This window comes from Copadichromis virginalis, linkage group LG19, assembly GCF_057382275.1.
Source record: "Copadichromis virginalis isolate Kocher_CV1m ecotype Utaka linkage group LG19, C_Virginalis_male_GT1.1, whole genome shotgun sequence".
Classification (NCBI taxonomy): domain Eukaryota; kingdom Metazoa; phylum Chordata; class Actinopteri; order Cichliformes; family Cichlidae; genus Copadichromis; species Copadichromis virginalis.
Window position 1 is genome coordinate 7541653 of NC_140636.1, and position 14111 is coordinate 7555763.

Below are 14111 nucleotides of genomic sequence, written 5' to 3' on the forward strand. Positions count from 1 at the left end.
TTTTAAATTTCCGGCGCTGCTCCGAGCTGGCAGCCAGTATCAGCAGCTCCGACCTGACCGAGTCCTTTTTTCTCTTTAATACATGTTTCTTTGTTGTTTTTGTTTTTCTATTGTGGACTGCTGCCCCCCACAATGGAGCTCAGAATTCTATGGACAGTTGTGTTCTTTATTACATTTTTTACGGCGTCTTTGTCCGGCAAGCGCGTGGAGGTGCAACCTCCCATTGTTTACAGCAGGGATCAGCTTAATAGCTGATCCCTGCCCTCGGAGCATCCGCTGCCCTGCCTACCGCCGAGCAAGCTAACATCCCCCGCGAGGTGAGGAGGAAGAGACGCGGTACTCGGGCCGGGACCGGCGTCGCAGTAAAGTTAGGAGGTACCGGCCAGTGATTCCATCTATTATTATGGGGAATGTGAGATCTCTCCCCAATAAGTAGACGAACTGGCGGCTCTTACCCAACATCAGGGGAGCAGCCTGATGTGCTTCACAGAGTCGTGGCTAACTACGCTAACTCCGGACTCACACGTAAACATGGATGTTTTTCATCTGATCCGGGCCGACAGAACAGCGGAGAGTGGTAAGAAGAGAGGAGGGGGTCTGGTTGTGTTTGTGAACGATAGATGGTGTAACTCTGGGCATTTATCTATCAAAGAGACGCCATGCTGAAAGGACTGTTATGCAGTGAGGGGTGGTGAGGGAAACATCAGACTTCACTCCATCCCAATTAAAGTAATTGTTTTATTGTCTCTTGCCAACATCATGCACATGCAGACAGCAACTTTTCAAAATGGCCCCCCAATCCATTTCCTGCTCCCTTTAAATACTCTAAAGACACACCTTCTTAATACAGACTGGCCTATAAAAGAGCTGCAATTGAGGCAGGCTTCCTCTTTACTGGGAAAACAAGATGGCCACCACAAAGGTAACCTGCAACACTTTGTTACTTAAATGCTTCCCAACAAGGACATTGAGCTGCTAGTGGTTAGCATGAGACCGTACTATCTACCGCGAGAGTTTATACCTCCCTGTCCTCCACTCTCCCCACCTTCACCCAGTATGCCACCTGCTACACCAGAGACAATAAAACATTGGACTTATTGTATACCAACACCAAGGAGGTGTGTATAAACCTCTAGTACACAGAGAACCAGTTGTGAAACGCACAGTAAGGAAATGGTCGGCAGAGACTGAAGAGGCCCTGAGGGACTGTTTCCGTTCTACTGTGTGGAACAACCTCTGGAGCCCCCTGGAGGATGACCTCAACAGCATCACAGACTGCATTACGGATTACATGAACTTCTGTGTGCACAACACCGTGCCCATCAAAAAGGTACGTTGTTTTTCTAACAACAAGCCATGGATAAATCCTGAAATTAAGGCTCTCCTCAAAGAGAAGAAGAGAGTCTTTAGATCTGGAGACAAACAGGAGCTGAGAGTTGTCCAGAAGAAGCTGAAATGGATAAGGCAAGGGAAGGAAAACTACAGGAGGAAGATGGAAGAGCAGCAACAGGACAACATCAGAGGGGTTTGGATGAGAGGTGAAACGTCTTCAAGTAACTTAAAGAAGTCCAGACGCTTTTCTTTGCATGCTCCTTTGACCTCAGGACAAAAACCAACCCCCCAGGCTGCAGGAGACAGGGTGAATGACCTAAATAAATATTTTAATAGGTTTGATCAACCACCCACCCCTCCCACAGCATCGTCCCCCCTGCTGCAATCTCCTTCATCTCAGGACTTCACACCTCTCAGCTTCCCACCTCCCAGCTCCCAGTCATTACACCCACCCCCGGCTTCTGTGGACTCCAACATACACCCCCCTCCCCCAAAATCCACTCTTTCTATCTCAGCACTTCAAGTGAGGAACGAGCTTCGCAAGATCAAGGTGAGGAAAACTGCAGGTCCAGATGGCATCAGCTCCTGGCTCCTGAGATGCTGCACAGATGAACTGTGTGGCATCCTAGGATATCAGTTCAACCTGAGCCTGTCACTGGGGAAAGTACCACAGCTGTGGAAGACCTCCTGTGTGGTACCGGTACCAAAGACCTCCCATCCCAAGGACCTCAGCAGCTACAGGCCGGTAGCCCTGACATCGCACCTGATGAAGACCCTCGAGAGGTTGGTTCTAAACCATCTGCGCCCCCTGGTGAGGTCTTCATTGGATGCGCTACAGTTTGCTTACCAGCCAGGCATTGGGGTGGAGGACGCCATCATCTACCGAGCTCTGACTCACCTGGAGAAGCCTGGAAGCACTGTGAGGATCATGTTCTTTGATTTCTCCAGTGCTTTCAACACCATCCAGCCATGACTTCTGAGAGACAAGCTGGGGCTATCGGGAGTGGACCACCACATGTCCCAGTGGATGCTGGACTGCCTCACAGAACATCCACATTATGTGAGGTCACAGGGCTGTGTCTCTGATACACTGGTCTGCAGTACGGAGGCCCCACACGGAAACTGTGCTGGCCAGCTCCCCCACTGACCCCAGTAAGCACCCCCATACTCCGCAACCCGCCAGGGAAAGGGGGCCAGGCCCATCCGGACCGGGGCCCAGAACAGCAGCGCCGCCCGGCCCCACAGAGCCCGGGACAGCCCACCTGACCCCACCTCAGAGAAAACTGCACCCACCCTGTCATCCACTCATCTTCCAGACTACACAAGACAATAGACGCCCAGGCTGAGATCTTCCTCCATCTCTCCTGTATCTTCCCCTCCTGCAGAGTGAGTTCCTGAAGAGAGGAGAGCTCCTGCAAGATGTAACAACCTCCCCCACCAGTTGAAGAGCCCCCCAGGTGGCTTGATGCACTGGCGGCACCCTGCGCCAGGGCCGGGCCCCCCACGCTGCCACCTACAGAAGTTCTCTGACGACTCTGCCATAGTCGGCCTCATCACAGGTGAGGACGACTCAGAGTACAGACAGTGGACTCTGGACTTTGTAGACTGGTGTCAGCAGAACCACCTGCTGATCAATGCCGGGAAAACCAAGGAGTTGGTGGTGGACTTCCGGAGACGCAGACCCACCACACTGACACTGGTGAACATCTAGGGGGAGTGGACATTGAGATAGTGGACTCTTATAGGTACCTGGGTGTTCACCTGAATAATAAACTGGACTGGAGCCACAACACTGATGCTCTTTACAGGAAGGGTCAGAGCAGACTCTACCTGCTGAGGCGGCTGAGGTCATTTGGAGTACAGGGAGCGCTTTCAAAGACCTTCTATGACTCTGTGGTGGCATCTGTCATTTTTTACAGTGTTGTATGTTGGAGCAGCAGTTTATCGACAGCTGAGAAGAAGAGGTTGGATAAACTCAGCAGGAAGGCCAGCTCTGTTCTGGGATGCACCCTGGACCCAGTGCAGGTGGTGGGAGACAGAAGGACTCTGGCCAAAATAACATCTCTGATGGACAGAGTCTCTCACCCCATGCATGTAAATGTTGCTGAATTGCAGAGCTCCTTCAGTGACAGACTGCTGCGTCCTCGATGCATGAAGGAGTGTTTCCGTAGGTCCTTCCTCCCAGCAGCTGTCAGACTGTACAATCAACACTGCTCCCAACAAACATAGATGTTTATATCTGCACTGTAACTGCAATAATTTAATCAATCGATTCGCACTACAACCTGGTTTGACTCTTATCTGTAGTTATTTTTATTTAATTTAAAAACTGTACAGTACTCTGTTTATAGTAAGCCAGAACAAGAATCCTCATCACGGGATTGTGTCTAGTGTAATATTAAAGACAGCAAATGCTGGCTGACATACTGGCACTCACAAAAGAATCAAAGCTGCTGGGTACAGCACATTATGTCAAACACTGGGGGTTTCATTGGAGTAATACCAATATTTTTAAGAAATGAACTAAATTGGATTCTTTACTATTAAGTCTTTAACCTCTTGATACCCTTAAGTGGACTATAAGAACCAGTTTTCATTTTAACCAAAGACCAATGAAAGAAATACTGAAAGCAAAGCTAAGGTAACTTTAGAGCTAGCTGGAATGATTAGCTGCTTTCAGTTAGCAGGCTCCGTGTTACAGGGCAATATGCTGTCCTGTCAGGGTACCTGACCAGTGACCCTGGTTTTGGTTTTGTATGTTGTATTCTTTGACTTGGTGTTTCTGTGGTTTGGTTTCTATATTTCTTGCTCCCTAGGTTCTTTATTGTCTCCTGATTTCTATCTTGGGTTTTGTTTGTATGCCTTCCCTGTGTTTAGTGTATTGCCTTTTTTGTGTCTCTGTGTTAGGTTCACGTTGCTGTGTTATGTTTCCTGTTTTACTTTGAAGGTCAATGTCTTATGTGAGTGTGTCTGGTTTTGCGTCCCTAGTCTCATTAGCCCTGATTTCTCCCAGCTGTGTTTCCCTCCTGTCTCCCATTCTTCGATTGCTCCTGTGTGTATATATAAGCCCTGTGTTTCCTTTTGCTTGTTGCTGGTCCTTCTGTGTTGTCTCCCTGTGTTCCTCTATGCTGTCATTCTTCATGTACCTCCAATCTCAGTCTCCTTGTGTTCAGGTTTTTTGTTTAAAACAAAGCATTGCGAAGGCCCACGGTGGGTGTTGACGCGATGTGATTTCTGCCCAGTGGCGGGAGTAACTATGACTCTCTTAAGGTAGCCAAATGCCTCATCATCTAATTAGAGACACGCATGAATGGATGAACGAGATTCCCACTATCCCTAGCTGCTATCTAGCGAAACCAGAGCCAAGGAAACAGGCTTGGCAAAATCAGCGGGGAAAGAAGACCCTGTTGAGCTTGACTCTAGTCTGGCACTGTATTAACTCAATTGATATAAAATCAGACACAAAACATTAAAAAAAACATAACAAGTAAAAAAGGTTATATTTTTTACTGTAACAACCACAAACATGTTTATTGAATCATATTTCATAACTTTAAATGCAAATATAAATTGTCAGTTTTAAAATCCTATGTACAAGTTTTGCAAACAAAGTTATTTGCAGCTGTTTACCTTTTTTTTTTTAAAAATAACCATTTCAAACTATTTATATAACAATCAGCTGTTCTGCATTCAATAAGATGCCACACAAATTATTTGTGCCACTCCAAAAAAATAATTTCTGTCCACTATAAAGAAGAACATCACAGCCTGATACCTGCATGTCTGACAGCAGCAGGTGTATCACTCATCCTGTTTTCATTCAGCAGTCGCCTCATTGTTCTGACACAACACAAAACTATCCACAACACTACACACTAACTACACAAGACAACACATTAACTACACACTCCAAACACCTTAAACGTCACAAATCTCTCACTTCTCAAAACTCGCTCTCTCTCTTTTTCTGTTGTCTTTCTCTCTCTCTCTCTCTCTCTCTCTCTCTCTCGCCGTCACACCTAAAACTTCCCCGTCTTCCTAAACAACCAAATGTCATGTTGCCATATCTTTTTTTTTTTTTTGATTGGCCGACATGGTGCATTTTTTCCACCAACACGAAAGGGCTGTTTTTGTTTTGTTTTTTAATTTTTTTTTGTCATAAGCAGAGAGTGGTTCCTAGCGCTGTCCTTAAATTCAGGAAAAAACAGGTGTATATACTGTTTATCATGACTGGTATATGTCACCTTGTTGCTTTGTCATCTTGAAGTGGTCATGTGATTGGCTTACCACGACTACTTTATTCTTCCTCAGTCAAACAGCAGCACACATGCAATTGTTTTGCCCCCTTAGCCCCAGGTGTTATGCCAAAAAGTGATCGTCTGCCAGAAAATGATTGCCGTCCGCGGGAGCACTTAGCTGCTTAAAGCTGTAGCGCCCGGATTACTTACGTAGACAGCTACTTCCGTGCAACTGATATAAGAAGCGGTAAGCTGAAGATAGCTTCAACCGTTTGTTTGTTGAAAAATAGTAACGCGACCGCACCGCATTTTCTTGTTAGTAACGGTAACGGCATTGTAACCATAGGAATAGTAATTAGTTAGATTACTCGTTACTGAAAAAAGTAACGCCGTTAGTAACGCCGTTACTTGTTACGCCGTTATTCCCATCACTGGATATGAACAACCACAACCATTGACCTTTCCTAAATCCAGTAGGGCGGTGCCATCATTCTCTCTCTCTGCAGAGTATCACTTCCTGTTACAACACAAAGTGGCTTTGTGTAGCTTATCTGTATAGCTAATTTAAGCAAGATAACTTACTAAGTGTAATCTCCAAGTGCTTCATCCAAAGCACTCTTTGTTCATTCACTCCCTGTGTCTTTAGGAATTCGCTAGCTTAGCTTAGCTCATAACTGACTCACTAGCAGCATGATTAATGTAATAAATGTAGCCCATTTGCAGCTCTGGACGCCAGGATCACTGAATTGGTGTGTGCACATCAAAAAAATAGGCAGGCCCTTGTAGCTGGTGCAGGCGAAGCTAGACCCCGTTAGCTCTCCCCCGGCAGCCGAGCCAATCTCCAACCTTCCTTTTATCTCAAAAATTCTTGAAAGAGTAGTTGTCAAACAGTTGACACATCATCTGCAGAGGAATGGCTTGAAGATTTTCAATCAGGTTTCAGAGCTCATTACAGCACAGAAACAGCTTTAGTGACGGTTACAAATGATCTTATGGCCTCTGACAGTGGACTCATGTCTGTGTTTGTCCTGCTAGACTTCAGTGCAGGGTTTAATACTGTTGACCATAATATTCTATTAGAGCGATTAGAGCATGCTGTAGGCTAGGTATTAATGGTACTGCGGTTCAGTGTTTTAAATCATATCCATCTAGACTGCAATTTGTTCATGTAAATGGAGAGTCTTCTTCACACCCTGAGGTTAATTATGGAGTTCCACAGGGTTCCTTTTCAGTCGATTCACTCAGTGTAACACATAAGTATGGGATATCATAGCATCCACAGTCATCCTTCAGTGCTTACACTCCTTACCTGAAAACTTATCTGCTGAGTTGGGCTAGCTACCTACAAACTTGAAGTTAGCTTAACTGCCAGTGGAGCGCTAATTTTTAGTTTTCTTGTGCAGTGTTTTGCTTTGCGTTTTGTAATGGATTTCTCTTTGCAAGACAAGCATGTCTACCTGAGGATTCTACATGCTAGCAGAGCGTTGACGGAGCCCAAAGCTTGTGCATTTTGTCGCCAGCTCCGAAAAGGCAGGTGATGTTTATGGAGAAAGTGCTGAGACGAACAGCTGTCGCATGGCATGACACTCTCCTCTCTGAGTCTGGGGCCTTGGCTTCATCCGAGTCCGAAGACGAGGAGAATCCCAGCAATTAGCTGACCACATGTGATATCTTCATGGGTTAACCAAAGATAAGTCAGAACCATGTGGAAAGACAATGACGTGCTGGACATTGGTCTGGAGATCTGTACTTGGTTGGAGGATGAGGAGGAGAACCCATCGTCAGCCCATCATCAGCCTCCATGCTGTTTCACCGTACAGCTGAGAAGCTGCAGGTGGACTGGCCCTCTCTTCTGTCAGCTCAGAAGCTGTCATGGGTTGCAGGATTTTTCCTCCCACTGGAGCCCAGAACGACCAAAAATTGCCTTCCCATGTTCCCAGACTTTGTATCTGAGTTAACTGCATCATGGAGTAAACCACTGTCACTGTGCCCGGCTATGGACAACACATGGAGTTGGACAGCACCGAGGAGACTGGCTTAGCTAACCCACCCCTTATGGAGCCATCCCCGGCTGCTTGTCTGGTGTAACAAGCTTGGTGTAACTTTCATTAAATTTTATTTGACCTCTGTCTACACTCGTGTTTTGGACTTTTCCATCCGATATAATTAAATATAATAAATAAGAACTTTTAGTGTATATGCTAAGATATAAATGGGTGCTGGAAGATAGTTCTGTTAAGTATAAAACAGGACTAATGCTTGCACTCTTCAGTTTTGATGTATTAGTTAAAACTGAGGTTATTGTACTCGGCCCTGAAAATCTGAGAAATATGGTATCTAACCAGATTCTTACTCTGGATGGCATTACCTTGGCCTCCAGTAACGCTGTGAGGAACCTTGGAGTCATTTTTGACCAGGACATGTCCTTCAATGTACATATTAAACAAATACGTAGGACCACTTTCTTCAATTTTAGAAAAATTAGAAATATCCTGTGTCAGAGTGATGCTGAAAAACTAGTTCATGCATTTATTACTTCTAGGCTGGACTACTACAACTACTACTACTGTAATTCATTATTATCAGGAAGTCCTAAAAACTCCCTGAAAAGCCTTCAGTTAATTCAAAAGGCTGCAGCAAGAGTCCTGACAGGGACTAGAAAGAGAGAACATATTTCTCCTGTATTGGCTTCCCTTCTGTTAAATCCAGAATTCAAAATCCTGCTCCTCACATACAAGGTCTTAAATAATCAGGCCCCATCTTATCTTAATGACCTTGTAGTACCATATCAGTCCATTAGAGCACTTCGCTCTCGCACTGCAGGCTTAGTTGTTGTTCCTAGAGTATTTAAAAGTAGAATGGGAGGGAGAGCCTTCAGTTTTCAGGCCCCTCTTCTGTTGAACCATCTTTCAATTTAGATTCAGGAGACAGACACTATCTCTACTTTCACTTTTTATTTTCCTTTTTGCTAAAGCATATAGTTAGGGCTGAATCAGGTGACCCTCAATCCTCCCTTAGTTATGCTGCAATAGGTGCTGCTGGGGGATTCCCATGATGCATTGATCTTCTTCTTTAGTCACCTTTTTCACTCAGTATGTGTTCATACACCTCTCTGCATTAATTATATGCTATTATATATTCCTGTCTCTCTTGCATAGCATGTTTTTGTCCTGTCTTCATCTACTCAATCCCAACCTGTCCCAGCATTTGGCCGACCCCTCCCTGAGCCTGGTTCTGCTGGAGGTTTCATGTTAAAAGGGAGTTTTTCCTTCCCACTATCACCGCAGCACTTGCTCATAGAGGGTTATATGATTGTTGGGCTTTTCTGTTAATGTATTATTGTGGGGTCTACCTTGCAATATAAAGCACCTTGAGGTGACTGCTGTTGTGATTTGGCACTGTATAAATAAAATTGAATTGAATGACACTAAAAGCAGATGTAGTATGACCGTCTCAGACACACACCTCTGACTGTGAGCCCTGATGTTTCAATCTTTTGTTTGTGAGGCGGAAATAATCAGAAGAAAGGTGGTTTAAAGGAAAATAAGCAGCTTGTTTATGATGTGTGAATTTAAAGGCTGCACAAAGGGTCAATAAAGATGAGTTTGAAGTATTAGATACTCAAAGTTCAAGAATATAAACATGGAGGGGATCAGTAATAAAAGGTAAAAGGTTTGTTGTAGCAATGGGCCTTTAGCAACAGGGCAAAATTGCAAAATCACAGAATCCAGAATTTCTGTCATCATAATTTCTGTTTTCAATTAATGTCAGTCTCATTTATCATCTCTGTGGCTGTGGTTATTGTCATGGGGAAAGCAGAGTCCAGAATCATCTAGGTAACAAAAGAGCAGAACTGTGTGTCGGTATACTAGCAGACCAGACAGCAATAGTCAGGAATTCTGTTTGGTTAACTCCCAGCATGCACCTTGTAAAATGAGAAGGGCGAAGGGAGGAAGGTAACTGGAGCAAAGATGAACATTTTCTCAAACTCATGCCGGTTCAGATAGAAAAACAGAAGGGCAGAGAGGTAGCGTATAAAATGTAAAAATGACCACTCCTCTTGTCAAAGTCATCAGATCAGGTCTTTTAAATTATTTCTGATGGAAAATCAATTTCCTGGACTTCACTTTTCTTTTCTTTTTTTAGCTTTTGACTTATTAGTTCTTGTTCATTCACTTTGAGTAGGTTTGTTTTGCATCTCAGGGCCTCATGGGATGAAAGCTTCAGTCAAAACAGTCCTGTTGCCAGGCAGACTTTGAGCTATCAGCAGCATCGTTGTATGAAATCTCCACAGCCTGCCTGCAGCTCACAGGTGCTTTTGTAAAATGATATGAGGCGGTGGTTATTTCTGACAAGCAAGATTAACAGCAAGGCTGAAGTCTTTACCCAGAGTAGAAGAACATTTCATTTTCAAACTGCATGTGCTTTGAATGTCTGGTTTCAAGACTCCACTAACTTTTCTCAGTCAGGTCAAAAATATTTTCACATTGAAATCTGCAAAACAAACAATATTCCTACCAGCTTCAGCTACATTTTGTGTTACTTTTAAGTGAATAATAACATGTAAAATGATGATTGTTATAATGGTGAACATTGAATTGTAAGTGTATCATAAAAGTTTGTTTCTTTATTAGTCCTTCATTTATCCAGGTTAAAAATCTCCTTTCCAAGAGAGACCTAGCATCATGGCAACAAAAGTCAAAATACATGTACCACATAAGTATCTAACATTTTTTGCGCCCTTCCTGTTTTCCTTGTGGTATCCAACACATTTTAATATTAGAAAATGATAACCCGAGTAAATAAAAAATGCAGTTTTTAAATGATGATTTAATTGACCAACTTGACAAAAGAAAACAAAGGAAAGTGTGTGTCCTGTTGCATCTGTCATAAAACTAATACAGCATTTCAGAAAAGGAACATCGTGTCAACAGTAAAATATGTTGGTGGTAGTGTGATGGTCTGGGGCTGTTTTGCTTCCTCATAACCTTGAAGATTTCCTTTGGTAAATGGACCCATGAATTCTGCTGTCTACCAAAACAACCTGAAGGAGAATGTGCACTGAAATGCACTTGGGATCTGCAGCAAGACAATGATACAAAACACACCAGCGAGTCCACCTCCGAATGGCCAAAGTCCTGACCTAAATCCATTTGAGATGATGTGGTATGACCTTAAAAAGATGGTTCACGTCTGGAAACCCTCCAGTGTTGCTGAATTACAACAATTCAGCAAAGATGAGTGGGCCAAAATCCCTCCAAAGCTATAAAAGACTTGTTGCCAGTTATCAAAAATGCTTGATCAGGTTTAGGGGGGCAATCACTTTTCACACAGGGCCATGCAGGTTTGGATTTTTCTTCTTCTAATAATAAACTATTTCATTTAGAAACTGCATTTAGTGCTTACTTGTTTTTATTTTTGTCTAATATTTAAATTTGTTTGATGATCTGAAACATTTTCAGAAAATCAGAAAGTGTTCAAACACTTTTTCACATCATGTTTTGTCCAGTCAAATTTTATCCTCCTGTGAAATGTTCTTGTGCTCATTTTAGTGGATAATTTGATTGATTACACATCCCATCACTCAGTGCTCTCAGAAAGTAATCCCAATCCCTGCTCCAACACACCTGATTCAAACAAAAATAATTTCCTCAGAGATCATTAAAGTACTCTGATTCTGATGACCAACTGGGTATTATGTGCTGCAACTATCTGGTGGTTTTGAGTGGGGAAACTCCTTAAAACCTAAAACAAGAATATAGTCTTTCCTTTAAGACATTTCATCCGAGAAGCTTCTTCAGTTCCAAGAGCAACTGGTGGAGAGTCCCAGATTTTAAACCCTATGGGAGTGTCTCCAATAGGGCCTATTGATCTTCTACCTAATCACACGAGCTAAGGTGTGAAAACAGGTGTTGGTCACAATCAGCCAAGGTTTCGGGTGAACCCACTGTGAAACCTAGCCCCACCCTATCAATACTGCCAGTGACCAATCACAGTCCGTAAAGATGAGCTGCTTCCACAGTTTAATCCAGTACAAATGAAAAACCTCCTCAATACGGAAGCCATGGCTGCTGACTTATTTGAGATGTAGACAGACCTATTAGCTGTGGTTTAATGGGCGGGCATGATGTTATTAGCTTTATACCTGTTCCAGGCCTGGCAGAGTTCAAACAGATCTTAGTTTCTTTGTAAATCTTTTATCAGATGGGCTCCTTGAGAGGAATGTCTGGAGCAGGAATGAGATCTGTGTATATCATCTCCCATAGAGGTCTTGCCAAGCTTGAAGGGGAGGGCCAAAATATGACGAGAGAAAACATACTATGGGACCCTGGCATCACAGGAGATTAATACTGTTTTTCTTCAAGGTTCTTTATTTGTCACATGCATAGTCATACAAGTAGAAAACACAATGAAATGTGTCCTAACCTGTGCAGACATTATAAACAAGAAGTAAATTGAAATTAAAAATCTGGAAATTAAAATTAAAAATCTGGAAATTGAAATTAAAAATCTGAAAATGTGCATTTTGCGAGTGGAATGTTAAAGTGTTTTGTGCCATGTTAGCACAGCAATGCACTGAGAGAAGCTGACTTTAGAATATGCAACAAAACAATAAATAAAATAAAAAACTAAAAAAGAGCACAGTCTGGATGTGGCCGGGCCATCTTACTGCCACTGTCCACATAATTTAAAACTGTTGTAACAGAATAGTCTGGCAATGCAGCTAATCTGCACTTTACCCTACTTGCCTACTGGTGTTGGCCAGAGGGGCCGATGGCGCGATATGGCAGCCTCGCTTCTGTCAGTCTGCCCCAGGGCAGCTGTGGCTACAACTGTAGCTGCCTCCACCAGTGTGTGAATGTGAGAGTGAATGAATAGTGGAATTGTAAAGCGCTTTGAGGTTCTCGAAAAGCGCTATATAAATGCAATCCATTATTATTATTATTATGGTCAGAGGGCCCGGTGGCGCCAGTGTCCGGCAGCCTCGCCTCTGTCAGTGCGCCCCAGGGTGGCTGTGGCTACAATGTAGCTTGCCATCACCAGTGTGTGAATGTGTGTGTGAATGGGTGGATGACAGGTTGTGTAAAGCGCTTTGGGGTCCTTAGGGACTAGAAAAGCGCTATACAAATACAGGCCATTTACCATTTACCATTTATTATTATTAATCTGCCAACAAGGAAAAATATCCACGTCCCCAAAGGCTACATGGAGGTTCTGGTGTAACGAGGACATCCAAATAGTAGATGAAAGATATCCAGTTCAAACTTACTGTTCTGTACAACATTCATCTTTTTATAAATTTGGCTAAGAAAAGGTTTTACAGTGATCTCAAATATTTAATAATAATAAATATACCTTAATAAATAAATAAAGTCTCTCCATGAATTTGCTTAATGGCATTCAACTCATATAATAACTGATGAGGACTACAGATGGAAAACAGAAACTTCTGGTCTGGTCTAATTTCTTCAAGTCTGTATACCACCACGGGTCTGCATACCACTAACTACTACTACTGACTAACCAATGCCATAGTTATTACAGACAGCAAACTAGTCACTGGCACTTAATACCATATCTGTTGAGTGAGAAAAGAAAAAGGCACATGTGCGTAACTGTCACAAAAAGAGGACAGGAACTCTGATGCACTTGTAATTTGTGCAGTTAAGAGGTTTTGCCGAGTGTGACTCTGAATATTTGTTGAGCAAAACTGACAGAAAAGGTAACAGAGATTGGGGACAAGTGTCCTTGAATGCACCACAAAGATTCAGATTTGTTAAAAGAAAATCTAAATGGCTACTTCTTTTCTTTTCTTCTGAAGAAAAGAAGCAAGCTGTCTGAAAGGAAGAAAATTAATCCGCAATCTGGCCAAGTGAAGCAGTTCTTTGTACACCTGGATCATTTTCCTCCTGGATTAGTGTAAGTGTTACACATAACTTCCCCCTTATTTAAAAGCACAGGTCTCCTTTCCATCTGAGAACCAACTATGAGGGAGTGGAAAAGTTGCAGACACCTGATCTATGTGTGTCAGTGTCCTCTGAGAACAAATAGCTCTTTGTATGAGTCTTCCATGTCTCTGTTGCCAAAAACCTTACGGGACCAATGTTACTGTAAGACATCAGATCAGGACGAGTTTGTCAAGTGTCAACATGATTCAAACAAAAGGTCTAATGGACAGCAGTTGCCAAAGCAGGAAGAAGATGGGAACTAATCAGATGCTTGAAAAAATGGATGGAGGTGATAAAAGATGAAAAAGACCACAAGCTGAATCCAAATACAATTTAGCAATTTGAATTTAAACACAACGCATCATTGGAAATACCATGCAAACACAACGAGCAGCAGAAAAATTATTGATTTGTCATAATCAAGACAGACTTTAGTCTGTAGGGGACACTGCTGAGGCTTTTAGTCCACTCTAATCCCAGAACATCCTTTTTACATAACAGTTAAACCCTAATTCAATGTGAGCTGTGGCTGTATTAAAGCAGAATTAAAAAGTGCTTAAAGCGCTCTTGGTTGCTTTTGAGGTCCAACAGG